Source organism: Danio rerio, chromosome 3, assembly GCF_052040795.2.
Source record: "Danio rerio strain M-AB ecotype USA chromosome 3, GRCz13ab, whole genome shotgun sequence".
Taxonomy (NCBI): domain Eukaryota; kingdom Metazoa; phylum Chordata; class Actinopteri; order Cypriniformes; family Danionidae; genus Danio; species Danio rerio.
In genome coordinates this window covers 26,173,799-26,183,120 of record NC_141023.1, presented here as the reverse complement: position 1 = coordinate 26,183,120, position 9,322 = coordinate 26,173,799, and the positions used below count along the sequence as shown (strand labels likewise).

At 33.4% G+C, this 9,322-nt stretch overlaps 1 long non-coding RNA gene across 2 annotated transcripts in view; it reads left to right on the top strand.

Moving 5' to 3' along the window:
• The first annotated feature begins 3 nt into the window (after window positions 1–3).
• LOC147845637 (uncharacterized) overlaps window positions 4–9,322 on the top strand; it is a 149,310-nt gene continuing 139,991 nt past the window's right edge. Inside the window, exons 1-4 of one of the 2 annotated variants that reach the window (XR_015480818.1) lie at window positions 4–67; window positions 3,389–3,435; window positions 3,858–4,187; window positions 6,456–6,614. This is a non-coding gene — a long non-coding RNA (uncharacterized LOC147845637). Of the gene's footprint in view, window positions 68–3,388; window positions 3,436–3,857; window positions 4,188–6,455; window positions 6,615–9,322 lie in introns of those variants that run through there. The other variant, XR_015480825.1, reaches the window with a different exon arrangement.

The following is a 9,322-nucleotide window of genomic DNA, read 5'->3' as shown; positions in this document are numbered from 1 at the left end:
CAGGTTTCACTGGCCAATGCCGCGCAGGAGGAACTCTGTGGTTTGGTGTTGTATTACATTTAAAAAGGTATTCATTAGTTATTCATTAACTGTCTTCCAGCTCGTCAGCAGCAATATAATGACGACATAATCATCTTCTGTTTATTTGATGGACGGCTGGAATGAATTATCATTCTTGGCAGAAAGATAAGATTGTTGCAGTAAGCACATAATAAAAGCGTAAATGTTTCGGCAGCTTAACCACGGATCTGTGCTTTGACCTGCTCTTATTTCCATTTCTCCTCTGTGGGGTTGGTTTATCATCATTTTGCTTTTTTTTTCGAAAGTTTTAACATCTGATTTTGGGATTTTGAACACAAATTGTAGTGAATATGTTCAGTCATAATGACCTGGTTTTAAAGACAGAGACAAAGCCAGGCTTAAGCCACAGTTAAATTAGTCCATAGGTTATTTATGTATTTATTTTTAAATGTGCCTTATAAAACACATTTCTGGTGTCTATCTTGAGACAAAACAAACACACTGACATATTTTCAGATCAGTAATGGCAGGTTTCTTGCATTTGAAACAGTTCAGACTAACATTTTAGTCTGAGATTACAGGCTTAATCTTTTTCTGTGAGGGGGAACTAGGGGGAAATGTAATTTCATTTATTCATTTTTATAGCACTAAACAACAGAGCATAGACCAAAGTGCTGTACTTAACTAAACCTATAAAGTGTAAACACAACAATATTAGCACATACAATAAAATATGAGTAGAGAATCAATGGCTCGATATTCTGTAGTTACAGACTTTATAGCAAGGGATGTGAAATAGGCTTTCAGGTGTCTTTCAACAGTGTTATGAGAGAGAGAAGCTTTAAGGAAGATTATTCTGTTTTATTATTATTATTTTTGGAGGTGGCATCGCAAATCTTTGTTTAGATTTTGTTCTCTGGATGGTTAAAATCTGTTAGTTTGAAGATCTTTAATCACAAGTTTTGAGGACCTAAATGTCCAATCCCCTTTAGTAACCCCTGCAGGAGGGCCCACGCATTTTGCGCTACGCCACTGGGCATACGTGACATGGTTAAAGTTCATTCCACTGTTATTAATGATATTTGTACATCATCTTGTGTCTACCTAGATTTTTATAATTATTAAATGGGTCACAAAAAGTTGTCATCATTTTCTATATTACCAATGTGGTATGTAGAAAGCATCATCACCCCACACAAAAAAAGCATTAAAGTAATGTATAGTCTATATTATAGTGTATTTTAACCATATATAAAGTATATTATACTTTATAAATATTGTTTATAAGTATATGATATATTATAATGTATTCACTTACATTACCTAATAATAAACAGTATTTGTAAAGCTTTTATTTATCATAGTCTCAAGCGGATTTAGCCAATAAGCAAGATAAGCGGCTGCTTAGGGCCCCAGGAAATCTGAGAGCCCTCAAATAAATACTTAGAAGTATAAATTATACCTATAAATAACTTATAACATCATTTTCTATCATATTTTGTATGATGAGGGACTAAAAAAACAAAAGGTTATTGTTTATTACATCTGCGCAAATGTGTCTCCCACTCTCAATCATGGAGCAGTCATATTATAGGTAAAGCTTTAGTTGTAAAAACAATATAGTTTATATATCGTTTTTAATTGTGAATTAATTTTAAGAAAACAAATCATTTAAAAAGTTTTTTAGAATGCTTTACATTATTTTTTTGTTTTGTGTTAAGACAAAATGTAGAAAAGGAGATTGAGTGATATGAAAAAAAAGAAGAAAAAAAAACAGCAAAATAAATCAATTAAAGATAAATTAAAATACAAAAAGTGCATTGTAAAACTTGGTCCCATGGCCGGAATTGCTTAGGGCCCCCAAATCACTAAATCCGGCTCTGATCACAGTTCAACATTTACTAATGCATTATTAAAATACAAATTCATGCACTGTTAACAAGAACAATGTACAACTGTATTTCTTATTAAATAACAGTGTTACTGCATTTACAACTTGGTGATTTCTAAAGCATAGGCCTACAGTAACTTTCGTGATAAACTGATAAACTGTAATAAATTCTGTGGTAGGCTATATACTTTGGTTTTTACAACAGTAAATTATGGTGTATATCCTTGTTATAGGACGTTTTGGTCTAAGTTGTTTATACATTTTATTACATCAACAATTAGATTAGTTTAATGTACACAAACAGTTTAGTACTTTTGGAGAACAAACATTTTTGACGCGAAGGAATGAGATACCAACTTGTGGCTTTCATTGTCGTTAAATCTGATTTGATTTGAGTAGAGTGTATGGCAGATATCGATTTACGGGTATGGCTAATCACTATTTCACATTTTATTTCTATTGTGCCATTATTGTTTTATTACCTCTGCTGCTGCTTTTAAACGATGTGAGAAAACCGTACAGAGGTTTTCAAACTGCTACACATCGTCGTTATAAACAAAATAACAATTAAACTACGCTTCAAGAAAATTACCAGTTTTAACCTCAGCCTCGCCAGCGTTGTGAAATCTTTGAAATAGCCTACTTTGACAGCAATTTGAAATGACAAACGTTAAATTAGGCTGTTTAAAGTTGTAAAAACAGTCGTAGTATGAGTTCAATGATAACGTAATCCATTTTATGAGCTAATTTCCCTGCTGAAAAATCCATCTTAAACCAGCCTAGGCTGGTTGGCTGGTTTTAGCTGGTCAACCAGGCTGGTTTTAGAGGGGGTTTGGCCATTTCCAGGCTGGTTTCCAGCCATTTCCAGCCTGGTCTTAGCTGGTCAGGCTGGAAAATGACCTGCTAAATCCAGCTAAAACCAGCTTGACCAGCCTGGTTTAAGCTGGACATAGCTGGTTTTAGCTGGTCATCTCCCAGCCTGACCAGCTAAGACCAGGCTGGAAATGGCTGGAAACCAGCCTAGAAATGGCCAAAACCCCTCTAAAACCTGCCTGGTCGACCAGCTAAAACCAGCCAACCAGCCTAGGCTGGTTTAAGCTGGATTTTTCAGCAGGGTTATGCTTTGAAGGGTTTACTTCTTGAAGAATACTGAATAGTGCACAAGTCATACAGTAGATGGCAGTATTGGAACATTCACCTTTTTTCCCTATTAAAAATCTGTCAGTTTTTTTATTATTATGAAGAAATATATTTAAACTTGACTTAAAATACTTTATATTTATAAAGGTTGGAAATAAAAGAGCTGAATATGAAAACCCAATAGAGTGCGAATGCTTTTAGTTTAGGTCACTCTCAAGCAGTTTTTGACACTGGCACATCAATTACACCATTGAAAATGATAATGGGGTTCAAATTTAAATGTTTAGTCTAAGCTAAGTCAGAATAATCAATGCATTTTCTTTCTTTTTATTTTAGCCTGAGTAAAAAAATGAAAAAAGAAGGACTGATAAATGTGATTAAAGGTAAGACTTGCATAATTCATGAAGATATGAAGCTAAAGACATCAATTAAAATATGCCTTGGATTTATTATGTGTTTTATAATAAGATATTATAACAGTCTCACCCTGAATTGTCTTAGAAGTACAACATGCATTCATTGATTTTGCAGGGAGGAATCTAGACAGACATATTTGATAGCGTTCATTATTTTTAATGCATTTTGCTCAAATTAAACATACGCTGAAATCCTATAATGCAATATCAGATCTGGAATATGATTCTGAGAATCGTGTTATTGTAATTGCATCATTACTTTTACCCAGAAAACTCCACTCATTCAAGATCTGACCCTCACTCTCACACTCTCTCTCTCTCTCTCTCTCTCTCTCTCTCTCTCTCTCTCTCTCTCTCTCTCTCTCTCTCTCTGTCTGTCTTTCCTTCAGGGTTGTTGCTGCATCTGATAGCGTCCAGCATGTGATTCTCAGTCTTGAGCAAAGGCCAATTAACTGGTGTGAACCTTTCACCGGCAAATCCAGTCCGCAGTTGGTGTGATCTGACCTGAGTAACATGCCTGTCCAAGGGCAAGCCATTCACACCAACACACAACGGCTTTTCACACTGATCAGGGGGATGCGCCGCTCGACATGCCTCCAGTAAGCTCTCAGCTTCATGTGTAAGGTGTGCAGTACATCCAGAACAGCAGATCCATATCCAAGGCCAGGGCAAAGCAACAAATCCAGCTGACCCAGAGATTCCCCTCAGCTAAATGTCATGTGAGTTAGTTTAGTATCACTAAGACTGAATCATGCTGACCCTTCTGCACACAGGCACATTTGTTTGAGCCAATACCACAGAGGTCCTTCAACACTTTTTCAGTCGATGGCTGCGGCAAAGGGGTCGTGGCCGTGACAAATGTCATTTGCTTCTGGGAGATGGCGGAAATGTGCCAGCGCAGTGACCATTCGGGGCAGGGGTGACACTGAGGGCAGGCCAGGCCACGGGCCATGTGCCATTTAGCAACCAGTCACATTTAGATGATAAAGACGTAAACAATGTTAGACAGCAGAAGAGGTTGATAAGAATAAGGTGGGGTCGTCACAGTGACAGGATTGGAGGATGAAAACCAGAAAAAAACATCATCGGATTAATATGAGGCCTCAGTGACTCTTTTATTCTGTCAAAATGATTCATGAAATATTTATGGCAATAATGGGGAGGATTATTCTAGTGCAGTGAAACCCGATCAGAATGGGTAATTGTATCCAGTGCCTCTGTGCCGGATGGTGGAGGGGTGCGGCGCGAGAGGAGGAGAGACGTGCCTCTAAATCACAAGCAAATAGTACTCGGTGTCAGTCAGAATGAGGGTGAGGGAACACACTCTGTCAGCACATTGGGATGGAGATCTTGGCATCGTTAAATGACGCTTGGGTCTGTTTCTTTGCTTGGTGGTTAGATCCTGGTTATTTGGCTCAGGGAATCTCATATGACCCTGGGCAAGAGCACTCTGCTGATAAATAACAGTTTTGTTGTTGAAAAGCAAAGGTAACTGATATAAAATAAAATAATATAAAGTTAAAATGCTAAAGGGAAATATGACCTTGGTTAAACTAAATGAAATGTGTTTTAGGACTGAGAAAATGATTAATAAATATATTTATAAATAAATATAGGCTTAAAAAAAAGACAAGCAGATTGCTAAATTTCTTAAACTTTACTATAATACTATATTTTTAAGTAACAGTAACTAAATTAATAATAATAACAAAAACAGTAACAATATTAATATTTAACAGTACAGAAATAATAATGTAATATTAATGTAATGACTGTAAAATATATGTCGGTACTTGAGTATATCCAGTAGTTGAATATATATTATATTATACTATTTTATATTATATTATATCATTTATCATACCATATCATATCATATATCACATCGCGTATAATTATATATCATATATCATATATTATATTATATTATATTATATTATATTATATTATATTATATTATATTATATTATATTATATTATTATATTATATTATATTATATTATATTATATTATATTATATTATATTATATTATATTATATAAATTATTTAATATTATATAATGACTTTTGTTTAAATTAATTGACTAAAATTTTAATTTATTTGCATAAAATACGTCTAGACAAACAATTTATTTGTGTGTACTATCTGTAAAATATGTATTTAAGGTCTGATTTTTTTTTTTAACTGACCTAGGATCATTTTCTGCAAATATGAATCCAAAATCTTTGTAGTTGATTATTTGAAGACACCTTATCGTAAAATAAAGCGCAAGTAAACAAAAGTTGCTCAAAACACAGACCTTTCAATAGCAAATACAGAGAACCTAGAATAACTTTAATGTCGCCTTAATATTATATGTTCTAATCTATTACAAGCATTATTTTTTGTAGGAATTAGTACTGTTACATTTTTATCACATTTCACAGTTTCAGTACATTGTAGAAATACCTGTTTTCCCCCCTGTACTGTAGAATAATAGTAGATAATCTTTGATTTCAAGCTTATTTTATCTTTTTTTTCTATTGTGGTGAAAGGAATTCATACAGTAGCCAAACATGAATATGCATTCCTGTAGGTCTACAGGTTTATGTCTCACAAACATGCATGTCTGAAACAATATGATTAGATCTTTGCAGTTAGAGAAATTTAGATGCAGAATCAGCACTAATACAAAAAGCCATATGTTCAGTTGCGTAGTAATTTAATCTGAAACTAAGTCAATACAGCCACACTGTAACAACATTGTTTGCCCAACATATCACAGATCTAGGAGTGTTAGCTAAATCTGCATATTTAAGGCAAAAACATTTTTAACAACTGATGGGTGTTAAAAGCTAATGAATTCTTTCTAAATGTCTTTTTGCCAGTGATGTACTGCAGCAATTGCAAGCATGTTATTATTATGTAGTATATTTTAACCACTGAAAGATTATTTTTGAAAGTGTGAAATTAACATATTTTTTTCTCTGTCTTCTGCATACTTTAGAGCTCAGGTTGCTTGTGAGGTATGTGTTCCTCTGGTGCCATCAGCTTTTTTTCATACATCATTTTTATCCAGAGTGATTATTCATACGACACGTACAGCAGGGGGTCCAGCTGAAACATTTCCATTGGAATTGGAAGGATGGCAGATCATTCTTTACAGGTAATACATGCCTTATCTCTTTTATATTAAGTACCAAAGTTACCTCAGGCATTTGGTTTCACCCATACATGAAGAATATATTTATTTCAATTGGATCAAAATCTTTCATAAGTGTTGTACTAAAACCACCAACCACCCCCATTGTTGTCTTAGAAAAACTTTGGTTACATTTTTTAATTTTAAAATATATTTTAAAAATTAGCAATATAAATATTGTCAAAATTATGAGTCCTCCTATGAAATTTGTGTTCTTAATATATATATATATATATATATATATATATATATATATATATATATATATATATATATATATATATATATATATATATATATATATATATATATAAACAAATTATGTTTGGCAGAGCAAGGACATTTTCACAGTATGTCTGATAATATTTTTTCTTCTGGAGAAAGTCTTATTTGTTTTATTTCGGCTAGGATATTTTTAACCTGCCTACTTAACTTAATTAACCTAGTTAAGCCTTTAAATGTCACTTTAAGCTGTATAGAAGTGTCTTGAAAAATATCTAGTAAAATATTATTTACAGACATCATGGTAAAGATAAAATAAATTGATTTCTAACTACATCTGATCGAATCATTATAAAACTGCTAAGTGACATTCCAAACCAATCTCTCTTTTTTGTATGTTGCACTGCTGTATTTATACCATAGTAATTGTAGTGTGATGAGATGGGACTCCCATATCAGGAATGTCAGTATTTTGTGTTGGTCACTCTTTGTATAATGCTGAGTTACTTTTTGGATGGCCATCTGTATGTTTCCAATGTATCTCCTGCTTTTCTACTGAAGTCTAGTTCAGTAAACAGAAAGATAGAAGAAATGTCCACATGTGTTTAGGGTTTTTCTTATCGCAAACACAACAGTAATCTGGTAGTGATTGTGCTGCTTTGGTTGTTTCAGGGTTAATTATTGTAATATCCCGATTGCAACAGAGAAATACTCTGGGAAATCTCTGTAGAATGATAGCATTTCATGCCGTTCAGCCTATAATCTTAAAATGTGAGCAAAATCAGCTGTTTTGTCATCACTTTCGACATTATGCTAGAGATTCATTCAAACAATAGCTCTAATGTGACGTTTGTAAAGTAGTAATGGTTTGCTGTTCTGATGGCAGCTGCAGATGTGAATGAGTGGCGGAACAATGTAGTTTCTCTTACAAAAGGAGTTTTGAGACTCTTCTTATTTTTATTTTGTTTATATACACTATTATGCTGTCGAACTGTTGTATAAATGCAACATCACACTCGTAGCAGTGCAATATGGCTGTAAATCGGCACTGGTGAGGGCACTAAGGCACACTTTTTTTCTTTTCTATGTTTTACGATATTTTTAAATTTTTCTAAGAAAATACATTTACATATAACAGTGGAAGAAAATTATAATTTGATGTCTAAAACAAGGAACATGCTTTTAAAAACCTGACTGTTACTGTAAAAAGACATAAACAACAAAAAAATATTGTATCACTGTGCATAATTTGTGCAGTTATATTACAGTATATTTGTGTTAATCTAAACCATTGGAGAACGATATTTTTCCAAGTAATTTTTATTTTAAATAATGATTCTTTAAATCTCCATCCACAGTGTATTATACGGTTGAAAAATGTATTTGACATGATTAAAATTTAAATTAGATATAATTTCAATTTTCATATTTTATATTATCGAACCTCGCAGTTAAAAATATATTTAGCATATTGCACTGTAATACTGGACCTGTATCATTTGATAATGGTTACCTGGTGTTACGATAGCAGCATTATGTCATGGTGTTAAAGGACAATGATTCTGGCCAGCCAAACTTTTCCTTTATTAACTCCCAGCTTAGTGTTTCTTCTGCTGCATCAGTGACTGAAGCCAGCATCTGTTAAGAACTCAGGGCGAAAGGGAAATGCAGCATGGGTTCAGTAGCTTTGCATTTCCTTTCAGCCTATCACCATGAAGGAAAAGTAGATAGCAAACCTGCCAAAATGTCCTATAGCTTCTGCCTGCTACAAACCACCAGCTGTGCTTTAAAGAAAAATGCTTTCCTGTCTTGGCCTTTAAAGGATGAATATTTTACATTTATCAGGGCCGACAAGATTTCAGTGACATAATTTATTTGCTCCTCCGTCTGAATTTTAAATGCTCGGTGTTTCGAGTTATAAACCTTCTGTCTGAACATGTGGTGAGGTGAGGTACTTATATCTGCATTCATGTTCATTTGCATCTGTTCTGCATTGCAAAACATAGAAGGGACAGTTCACTCAAAATTGAAAATCTAGTCGCCTTTTGCTTACATTGGTGGTGTTCTAATACGGCATACTCTTCTTTTTATTTTGTACCACAAAACAAAAAATGTCCTGCTTCATCTCATGTGTTTACAGTAATTGTAGTGAAGAACTACCAGCATTAAGCTTAAAAAAAGATGCTAAATTATCAAGAAAATTGCCTCATTTTGAGTTAGACATCATTATTACCTCCCCTGTTAAATTGAAGTTCTTCTTCAAATACTTCCCTAATGATGTTTAATGAAGAGAATTTTTTTCAATGCATTTTTAAACATAATAGTTTTAATAAATCATTTGAAATAACCAATTTCTTTTGTCTTTGCTATGACGACAGTACACAATGTTGTAGTTATTTTGCAAAATATTAGTATTCATCTTAAAATTACATTTAAAGGATTAACTCGGT